Genomic DNA, 11,093 nt, shown 5'->3' with positions numbered 1-11,093 from the left:
GCGGGCTGGGGCTGGTCCCCGGGCCGGGCGAGGGGGGTCGGGGTCGGGGCGGGCGAGAATGAATGGACGCTGCCTGTGGGCATCGGGGACTCGCAGCGACTCGGCGTCTCTGCTGACATCTGCACGGCGGCAGCGCCTCGCTCCGGGCGCGCGTGTGGGTGTGTAATTGACGGTGAAAGACAGGTACCTCAGGTCTGCAGAGGCGATTCCGAAGGGACAGCTATTTGCGGAGCCGCTTCTGGACGCCCATTCATTCATTTGGGGAACTGCAGGGCGAAGAGCCTGCCGTCCGGGAGACCGTTGAGAATTAAAGCTCTTCGTGTCTCCTGTTAAAGAGTTCTGCTTGGCGTGTTTTGGATTTGGGGGAGTGGGGTGCTCTTGGGAGGGGGTGCAGCCCTCCTAACTAACAACAGCGGCTCACGTCTGTGGAGCGCTCGCTGTCATCAGAGCTTTGCAGTCGTCATCTCTTTCAGTCCTCGCGACAAAGGGAGTAAGTAGGCAGCCCCTGCGAATGCCTCCATTTCTCAGATGGAGAACCTGAGGCCCAGAGGGGTTAGGGCAGCTTGCCCAAGGTCACCCCTCTACGAGTATGTGAGTCGGGACTGGAACTGGGGTCTGACCCATTCCGAGACCGTGGGCCTGTCATTGTTTACACTCACATGACTCTCATTTATCTGTTATGTGATCAGAGCTGGCCTGTTCTAATCAAGTGATTAGAATTAATCAGTTAGCTAGGGTTTGTGCCCAAGTGCATGTGTGTGTGTTTTGAAGAAAGGCGCACTTGCTTATATGCCTCAGCTTTTGTCGGGGATGGTAGTGTCGTGCATGCTATAATAGGCTGGAAAGTATTTGATGTTTTACAACACGGATGAGTTTACTGCAGAAAGAAGTCCTGCTAAAATCCTTGCTGGGTTTGTTTTTTATAGAAAGCATAGAAATAGCACTTCACTTTACATAGAGTAAGCTGTAAAAGTACTAAAATAGACTAATACTCTTCCGAGAAACTCTGATTTATAATTTTGGGATCAACTTGGAGTCATCTGAATTCTAACATGCTGGCAAAGTGGAGCCGTAAATATCAAGAAGCGTTATAAAACCGGATCTTCTGGGAGCCCTTGATTTACAAAGAGCAGTCACCTGTGATTCTTAAGTTGCCCGTTCCTGGGTAAACCTGGAGTATGCAAATGTGAACACTGATTTAGGGTCGTGCAGGGGAGCGCACCTAACAGTCATGCATCAGGCAAATGAGGCCCCTCACAACCACGGAAGCATTCTTTGCCATTGCCCTGGGGAGCTGCAGAATCTTCTAGCCACCTGGCATAAACTTAAGGGGTATTTATAGAAGATGTAAATGGAAAATATCCTCTTACCAAAGTTAATATCTTATACAAAACGCTCTTACCTCACGTGCCTGGAAGGGCGGATGATGTAAGCTTTCTTTGCTTCGCGCATTTCCTGGTGTCATGAAGGCTTGGTATGCTCCTAAATTCCTACTAGACAGACTCCTAGGCGGCTACACGCTTTCTTACCTGTTTTCATTAAACTGGAGCATCTCAGATTCTGTGATTCCGTCATACTGTCCTTCCCTGTAAGCGCAGAGACCTCTGATTCTGCTGCTGTCGTGGTGTAATATGACCCCTGCTGTGGCCGCCTGCTTTCATCTCTGAGAAGAAACTAAACAGTCTTATTAGGACAAATCAAATATATACCTGTCGATGTGATGGTTACAGAATAATGAAATTGCCAGAAACAAGACATCTCCAACGGTAGTGTGTTATCAGAACCGCCATTACAGATGTGAGACCCCACGGTAGGCAGACCTACGCGATTGGTCCCTGAGGACACCCCGGATATGTATTTTAGAAGAAGTCGGAGGTAATTCTGATGTGCACTAGAGGTTGAGGACCAATGGCTTGAAGTTTCGATTTGGGTTTTTCTTTTAATTTATAATTTATTGCAGAGGCATTTCTTAAAATAGCTTCTGACCTCTGGTGTGTGTCGCGATGGGTGAATTTTGAGCTCTGAATTACAACCGACTTGATCTTATAGCTCTCTTTTTTCAGAATTTGTTAGTACAGGTATGTTCTTTTCTGGGTTACAGGGCCATAGTGGATTAAAATTAGCTTCTCCTGTAATTAATTGGTTATTCTTGGATGCAGATGAGCCAAATGCAGCAATACTCCAACCATTTCAAGCTTTTCTAAAAGTCAAATAGCTTTCAACTTTGAAGAAGTCACTTAGGTTCTCTGAGCCTCAGGTTCTTCATCTGAAAGAAGAAAGTCGGATTGTAAATTAGAGTATTTCTGAGTCTAAATTTCTGTGATTTAAAGTCCTCCTGGGGCTTCAATTAAACATTCTGTCTAAATTGAATCAGTGTTAATGGTTTTATAGTAACAAAGCAAATTGGTGACTTTTAGCCTAACCTGTTGAGTGATGGATGACCTGTTTATCTTTTTCTTTATATCACATTATTTTTTAAAAGGTACTTTTCTGTAAGTTCCTGGTTATAAATCTCTCTTTGAGAGATTAGTTTTGTTTGTATTAGTTTTCTGTGTTAAGTAGCAGCAATCATGAAAAGTTTACTCGGTAGCATTCAGACCTGTAGCTTTTTGCTTAAAAACATTATATATATATGTATATACAATTAGTATATATTCACTGAGTTTCCTCCCTCAGTGTTTAATATAACTTAGTTTGCATGAAGTACTCATTTTTTTTTCCATTTAAATTGATCTGAAAGAGGTCTGCCATCAGCAATTTGAGACTATTCTTTTTCTGATTTACTTTTTAAGCTTATAATTACTAGAAATTAGTAATTTAATGTCTAATGTCTTTTGGGGGGGCAGAATAAAAATATCAACATATCTGCATCTGTATTTGTGTATATATCTATCTGCCTGTCTCTATCTGTTCATTCATTCTCAGGCCCTTGCTAATTTTTCTTGTCCTTTGTCAGGGCTAACTTTTGTTCTATACAGAGAAGTAGCAAAAGGTAATAATACTTTTTAAGGTTGAATGAATTCAGATTGTCATCTAATGTGTAAAGAGCCTTAAAAAACCAAGCTTTAATACAAAACAAGGCATGGTAGTTCCTGGCCTAGAGCTCACACGTCACTTTGTAAGGATAGTGGCAGTAGAGGCCAAGAAGTGTTTGAATAACGAGGGACAAGCTTGCCCTTCTTTTGGTGAGGGAAGACACAGTGGGGAGTGATAAAGAAGAACAGATGTGGTGACTTTAATGTCTGGGTCATTCTGACCTGCGCTGCTTGGAGTGGTTCACACAGCACAGTAACAAACGTGAAGTGTATCCATGCTAAGTTTATCAAATGGTTGTGTCAATGTTTCAAATACAAGTTTTGGAATGGATAGACAGCGCCCAGCCTTAACTACTCAGCGGTTACTCTCGTTTAGTAGTAATATTGTTACAATACGGTTTATATTTATTGGGCACTTAGGAACCAAACACATATGGTCCTATTAATTCTCCCTACAGCCTTAAGAGACAGAGTCGGGAGATCAGGAAACTGATGCCTAAAGTCAGTTATTCGTGAGTTACAGAGCTGGGATTGAACCCAGTTGGTTGACTCCAGAGCCTCCTAAATTTCGTATTTCACTGGGTTAAACTGCCTGAACTGTTAATCTCATAAACTAACTCACAGGTCACTGGTCTTTAACTTTTTGGGGGGCTCAGTTCCTCTCCAAAAATCCATGGGAAACTATGGACCAAATATCCCTTCCCGTCCCATCAGCACCCCCCAAAAAATCATACAGGTATGACATTTCAGATATGACTTAGGAACTTCATGTACCCAGCTTGAAGCCCAACCGATCATTGTAGATAGATTACTGCTCTTAAAAACGGACTTAAGCTTTACAAAAAAACAATGGTGTTTTTTTTTTTGACCAGTGGGTAAGAAAGGCCCAGGTCTCTTAAAGATGAGCCTATGCTCTGTTTGTGTTATAAGTCATTGTGTTAAACTTCTGTATTACAAGATTCTTCACACTTCACTGGCAGTTCACCCTTAGGTGCCACACTGAAGTCAGCGGTGGAGAACTCGGGTACCTAACCCGCTAGATGCCTGCCAGGCTTGGCATTCAGTCTGTGCTGTTATCTAGAAGAATTCCCTTGGTTTGTTTTCCACCATTTATGTACTATTTTTTTCCTTTCAACTTCAGAGTATATATAATATATTTGATGTTTCTTGCCTTAATTCTTCTTCCTAGACCAGTGGTTCTCAACCTTCAGTGGGCATCAGAATCACCTAAAAGACCCCACTCCCAAAGTTTCTGATTCATTGGTCTGGGGCAAGGCCCACGAATTAGCACTTCTAACAAATTCCAGGTGATGCTGATGTTGCTGGTGTGAGAGCCACATCTGAGAATTGCTGCCCTAGACTAGCAAACCCTGTATCTTTATTCCATGGATATTTCTGTTTCTGTCCTGTGAACTTGAAACCTAAAGAAATCTTACACAGTTTGCTCAGATTTCTTTTTAGGGGGAGCTCTGTATAGGGAACTATGGAAACATACCTGGTATCTGTCTGACCTGTATATTCTTGGTAAATAATAGAAAGTCAAAACTTAAGAAACATTATTTATAGATGAGAGATCCTTACCAAAATCAGGCTCTGTCCATGCAGGCAAGTGACTAAAGGATTCATTGTTGAAATAGGGTGCAAGCTTCAGCAGATCGTCCGTCAAGGTTCCTAATTGGCAAAATTCTGAATGGGGAATCTGGAGCTCCCCTGCCCCAGCTCGTGTGACCTTGAGAGGGACTGCAACTGCTGAGCCCGTTTAAATCGCATGTGACTACACATCTTGGCAAGTTTTTCCATCAGCTGTTTTACTCACATACTAAGTAGCGTTTCCTACCCCTTTCTCTTTCCTTCTGTATGTTTGTAGGAAGATTGAATTGGAGCTGGTATTTTACCTTTTTTGGATGCATTTGTGCTGAAGGCATCTTTGTTCACTTGATAGAATATTATTCTAAGAAATCACTTCAGAGGCGAGCGTGATATTTTAACAATGTCTTATTAACATAATATTACCTGTATCATTAACATAATTACACGTATCATTAACATAGTACATGCTTTACATGTACCGTACTTGATAATGAGATAGTCCATCAGTGCCTGAACCGGTGGCAGAATTGTCTATGAGTTTTTAAAGATAAAAACCTGAGTATAGAAATCAAGTCAGAATGAAGAGATATCTGCCTTCATTTTATATCCATAGTTGTATTTTTCATCACAGACAAGTGGGTCCGAAATGATCTCAGGTGATACGCCGTGCAATTACCTATTTTACGTGATTTGCAGTTCTGGGACTCCTAGGGGTCAGAAGGCCACACACAACACTGGCTTTCCGAAGTCTGAATAGTCAACAGGTATTTTCAGATAGAATGCTTTCTGAAGGCATTTTAGGTACCTGCCACTAGTATTTATAAAGGTGTGTGTAGCTCTGAGCCCTCTCACTGCTCGTGGTGCATCTTGCCAAGGGCAGAGAGATGTGACAGCTATATATACCTGTAATGCTGGAGTTCACGTGTAATTCCAGGTACATAAGCGATCGACCTATAAACACCTAAAGAAGGAAATTAAGGCAAACTGTGGAAATATATTGACGGACGTTCCTTCTGTTTGATCTCAGATACTAAAGCACAGAGCTCTCATCTTCCTCCTCAAGCCTAACGTTTGTTTTTATTCAGAAACACCGCTCGTAGACGTGCAATCAAAATGTTGCATTTAGGTGAGAGCACAACTTCAAACTGTTGAAGAGGAAAAATCTAGATCTGGGGACTTGTTTCTTTTTTAATTTGGCTTTTGAGGCTAAGAACATGGATTGACCCTGTTATGCTCTGACAGGAGCTTCCGTCCATACCCCTTGGAGAAGGGGTCTACATCTTTGAGAAGGGTCTTCTCCATTCCTTACTTCTGATCAGGAAGTTCACAGGTCACATTTCACTTGGCCGACCAGAACGATTCTCCCCAGTGGCACCTCCGTAGGGCAGGATTTAAATATAAGTTAATGAGTGGATAAACACAGAGAATGGGTAATGGCGGCGGCCTTTGACTTGCCAACCTTACACTGATGCTGGTTTGTTACCAGTACAGTTTTTTAGCGTAGTGATAAAGACGCTCTGAAGGCCCGATATTGCGCACGGGACAAAAAACACTCTGACTTCCTGTGCCAGTGCCTCTCTCTAGGACAGCGATCTCGGCTGGGCAGGCTACAAGATCTCATCTCATATACCCTTGCCGTAGATGTTCCTTTTCAGGTAAAAGATCCACCTGGGATTAATTGCGCGAGGCAGTCTGTGTAACTCACTGGACTAACAGCTGGTTTTAAGATTCTGAAGACTAGAGGGTCCCATGTTTAAATTCCAGCTCCTTATGTGGCCGGGCATGCACTCCTGTCTGGTTTGGTCGGCCTTTCTGAAACGCCGGCCTGCCCTCTAGCATTGATACAGATTTGCATGTGCCATTGAGGACCATTGGTGTTTAATGCCCGGAGCGTGTCCCACAAGGAAATTAGTTACCTTGTTGTATGGAGCAAGAGATTTTAATTGTTAGATAGTCGCTCAGTCCACTAGGTCAAGTTCGACCTTGGCCAGGATGGCGTAGGGAAGGGCTTGTTTCCAAGCCCACCGTGTGATTAAGTGTACGTGGTATAGGAGGCTCAGCTTTCATACTCTGCATTCAGCCCTGGGATGGCTGCCAGAGAAGCTGGTGAAATCCTTGCTGACCTAAACAGGGTCTGTTTGCCTCTCGTGTGTCAGAGCTGAAATGGGCCCTGGGTGTCCATGGGTGGGCCAGACAGGCTCTGTCCTCATGGAGTTTACAATCCGGTGGTCAGCCTGTACCTAAGTATATTTTGAAGGGCCCACATTTTAAAAGCAAACCGGAATGTATGTGTTTATAGATACTCATATTTAAAGTGGATATTTAATATGTGGTAATTTGGACAGAAAGAGGAAGAAAGAGAAATGATAGCTGTTCACAAATATTTTATGCTCGTCATGTAGAAGGATTAAAGTTGTACTGTTTTGAAGGCAGGATTTGGCTTTGTACACTTATTTAAGAAGTATTTTAACTCCTAGTCATTTAGTCAGGTACGGTAGGTCCTCACTTAGCATCACCAGTAGGTTCTGTGACCATAGGCAGAACAACATAATGAAACCAGTGTTATCATAAGCTAATGGGTATAAACAGAAGTGGAGTTTGCAGCATCTCGTCAGCATTATAATGAAAGGGTGCTGAATGAAATAACGTTGTTTGTGGCCTTGCTGTCCCAGACACTGGGAGCTGCTAGAGATCCAGTGCTGAGTAAGCTACTTTCTCTCCCCGGGTGGAACTTCCGTTCTAGTGAGAGAGACATGGTCAGTAACTAATTACACTTATTTAATTGGGTCGTGGTAAGTGATACAAAGGAATATAGGCTGCTAAGGGTGCATAACGGGACCTGACCTAGTCTGGGGCTTGGGAGTGGAGGGGCTCTGGTGAAGCAAATGTTTAAGCTGACATTTTAAGGGTGAAGACTTGCCTTGGGAGGGGACAGGGGTAGAATCGCTCAGGCACAGGGACAGCTGGTACATGGTCCTTAAGTGGGGTTGAGAGTGCTTGGCCGAGAGACTGAGAGGCTGGTGGCGTTGGGGAGAAGGGAGAGAGGGGGAGCGTGCTGGGCGATGAGGCGACACAGGCCCACTAAGGGCGTTGCTGGCACTGGCCCATCCCGGGGCTCCTTGAATCTGTCCTCTGTGCCACACACTGCGCCCAGGGCTCTAGGACGCATCACTGTAACCCCTACAGCCTGGTGGGGAAGATGCCATTGCTTCTCTCGCCTCAAGATGAGGGAACTTAAGGTTAGACATGAGAGACGGAAGATGAATAGCCAAATGAGCTAGTAAGTGGCAGAGCTGCGGCTTCAGCTTGGACTCTCTGCTTCCATAGCCCGCCCTGCCCATTCCTTTGCTGCCCAGTTGTTCATAGCTCTAATGAACAGACTTAACAAAAGGCAGAGATTACAAGTTCAGCACAATGTAAAGAATCTTCCAGCAACCAGCTGTTCAGAAACATAGACAGGGAGAGGCACATGTGCCCGGTGATTATAAGTGCTCATTCCAGTGGAAGGCAGATGGCTACCTGTCAGGGACAAGTAGAAGGAGGTTGAACAGAGGAACCTAGTCTTCCTCTGACTGCATCTGGGGTACGTCATTGTATGATTATTATGTTCACACATCCGATTTTCTTTTCCCTTCAGTGACCATGAAAGACACCAGGTTGACAGCACTGGAAACTCACTTACCAATTGTCCCCAGAACAGGTAAGGCATCGCCTCAGCACACTGGTTAGGGGAAGACACAGGGAGTTGGCCATCTCGACTGCGGTTGTACTGGTGCAGAGGTGTCACTTTGCATTCAGGATGTAACGTTTCTGGTTTTAGCTACTTGCCAGGAACTGGGCCCTCTGTGGTATGAAGTAATTGGTCAATTACTGATGACTTACTGATTGCTTATTCAGTGCCAAGCACTGTGAAATGCGTTGTATGTGTTATTTATTTTCTTCTTTTGGTGTATCCCCATTTTACAGATGTGAATTGGGCTCTGAGATGTCATGTAATTTTCCCAAGGTCATACACCTAGTACCTGGTGGACCCATGACCAGCCAGTTATGTCTAGCAGCAAAGTTTGGTTTTAATCACTAAATTAAATCGAAGCTTGTGCGTTTCAGCGTCATTTAACTAGTGTAGAGGTTCTTGACCCAGGCCGTCTTAGAAATGCTCTTGAGTCTATACATGTGAAGTTGGTGTACATCAGATGTACTACTGTCTGGGTCCTTAACCTGCTCTGTGGGGGGCCTGGGCCTCAGGATTGCTTGAACTAGTCAGGTGATTCTAATGTACATCCTGGGCCAAGAACCCCTAAGTTAGCGTGTACACCTTAACGTGGCTTTATCTGTTATCTTAATTAAGTTTTTGGGATGAATTATATGCTATTGTGATTTCCAGGAACTGGAGAATTCTCAGAGTCCCAGAGTGTATCCTTTATAAATATCGAGGTGCTGGCATTTCTGTGGAGATGAGTTTAGTCTTAGTGACCTGGCTGATCACTGGGCTGTAATTTTGAGTTTACCAGCAGGAGTGCCCAGTGCAGCAGCATCGAGTCTCCGGGAAGGGCGTAGGGAAGCCGGGGGAGGGGAGGAGTTTGGTCTGCTGTCTTTATATGCAGACAGCTGATGGGATTCATTTAATGGCTCACTGGTTGCTGTTTGCTACATACTGTCACCGTCTGCCTCACCTTACATCGTAGGAAGTGTGGAATAAGTAGGGATTTTCGCCTTAAAGATCAACACGTGTTCACAGACAAGGACTTGGTACAGACGGTGGGCTGTAGAAGATGGGAAAGTGGTGTTCTCTCACAAGCAGGGGAGGCTTTCCAAGTTTGACTTTTCATTTCCAAATTTTTTGTGTGTACGTAGTAACACAGCCCCCTTTTTAGAAATCCACTGACTATGATGGTCAGATGTTTATATCATTGAGGCCCAAACTGAATATCACACATCATACATCTCAAATTTTATTAAACATTTTTTCATTATTACAGTTGTATTATATTTTAGTAGCCAGATTTCGAAAGTTCGAAATTTTATTGCAGGAAAAATACTTTGTCAGCACTATTAGCTGCTAGGTTGCTCCTGCGGTCACTGCGGTGCATGCGTGTGATACTGACAGACATTAGACATTCGTCTTCAGTCACCACGTGTAGTCCCGTCAGCCATCTTTTTGGACAAAGCAGAATATAATTCAGGAGAGTTCCTGGTAGGTGGTTTTCCGGAAAGAACCAGTAGCTGCGATTCATAGCTTGGGCAAGGCTCAGAGATCCTTCATCTTTAGCTACTAAAAATTGTTGGCAACCTGTAGTAATCATTTTGACAAGGTTTTTTTTTTTTTTTTTTTAAATGCTAGCCTTCGTAGACACAAAACTATAAGAAATTGTTTTTGTAAAGTGTTTTTGTAAAGTCTGTTCTGAAATTTGATTAGTGAGTACAAAATGTGTTTGATTATTTTATTTTTTCTTAATGTTTTCTTCATATTCTTTATATTCTTTATGTTTGGCTTGAAGATGACTTATCATGGATGTCGATGTGATTTTGGATTTTTTTTTCATGTCTTAAAATTGAATGACAGGTAGACATTTTTTTTTAATTCATCTTCACAAGATGTGAAGTATTCCCAAATATGACTTTTTCTTGAAAGACTGACTAAAGCTTAAATGCAGTTCTTAAGGTTATTTTATTTGTAATAAATGCTATAAACCAATTCTATCAATGTTAAAATTAAAATATAATTTAATTTCTGTCATTCAGCCAGGTGTTATTAAAATTTTCGTAAATATTTGACTCACAGTAATTACTGTTACTTATAAAGTTATCTTGCTAATCTACCCTCACGATATTTATATTATTAGTTAATATATTTAACTAGTTGAAAGTTCTTGTTTTTGAATATAAAAATCACGTCATTAACTGAAGCATTTATTTTTACAATAATTATACGTGTATACTTAAACTGATACAGTTTCAACATATAAAACACGAAACATGGATATTGCTTCTGGAGCGTTTTACCGGTATTGGAACGTGATTGTCGAGAGCGTTCGGGGATAGAGGTAACAGTGAGTGCAAAGGCATTGAGCAAGGACCCGTGGTCCCGGGTGTGAGGAGACTGAGCCTGGAGCAGAGGCGTGAAGAGGCAGAGAGATGAGAGGTGAAGGCAGAGGGGGGTCGGCAGTTCCTAAGGGGCCGAATCGTTTGGAGCCTGACAGGCCATTCGTGAGTCTGCCTCTCGTTAGCTCCATGGGAAGCCACTGAATGATTTTAAACGGGGAAGTGATAGATGCTGATTTCCGTGTTTCAGAGTCTCTCGTGACTGGTTGGTGGCAAATGATTCGTAGGAGGGCGGGAATACGAGCCGGGAAGATGGTGAGGGAGGCTGCTGCCCTGTTGTCTCCACGGGGAGCTGATGGGAGCTTGGACTGGGCCAAGGACAAAAGGGACATAAGTGGGTCTGCTGGTGGGTTAGGTATGAGGGGA

General features: G+C 43.2%; 1 protein-coding gene across 1 annotated transcript in view; it reads left to right on the top strand.

Annotated features, from left to right (window-relative positions):
* TSC1 (TSC complex subunit 1) overlaps positions 1–11,093 on the top strand; it is a 42,939-nt gene that overhangs the window by 730 nt on the left and 31,116 nt on the right. The window contains 1 exon segment of the mRNA XM_025051129.1: positions 8,263–8,325. The gene's annotated coding sequence lies outside the window, so the exon portion shown is untranslated.

This window comes from Pteropus alecto, unplaced genomic scaffold (genome assembly GCF_000325575.1).
Source record: "Pteropus alecto unplaced genomic scaffold, ASM32557v1 scaffold67, whole genome shotgun sequence".
Lineage (NCBI taxonomy): Eukaryota > Metazoa > Chordata > Mammalia > Chiroptera > Pteropodidae > Pteropus > Pteropus alecto.
Note: the sequence above shows the minus strand (reverse complement) of the source record. Positions and strands in the feature narration are given on the sequence as shown.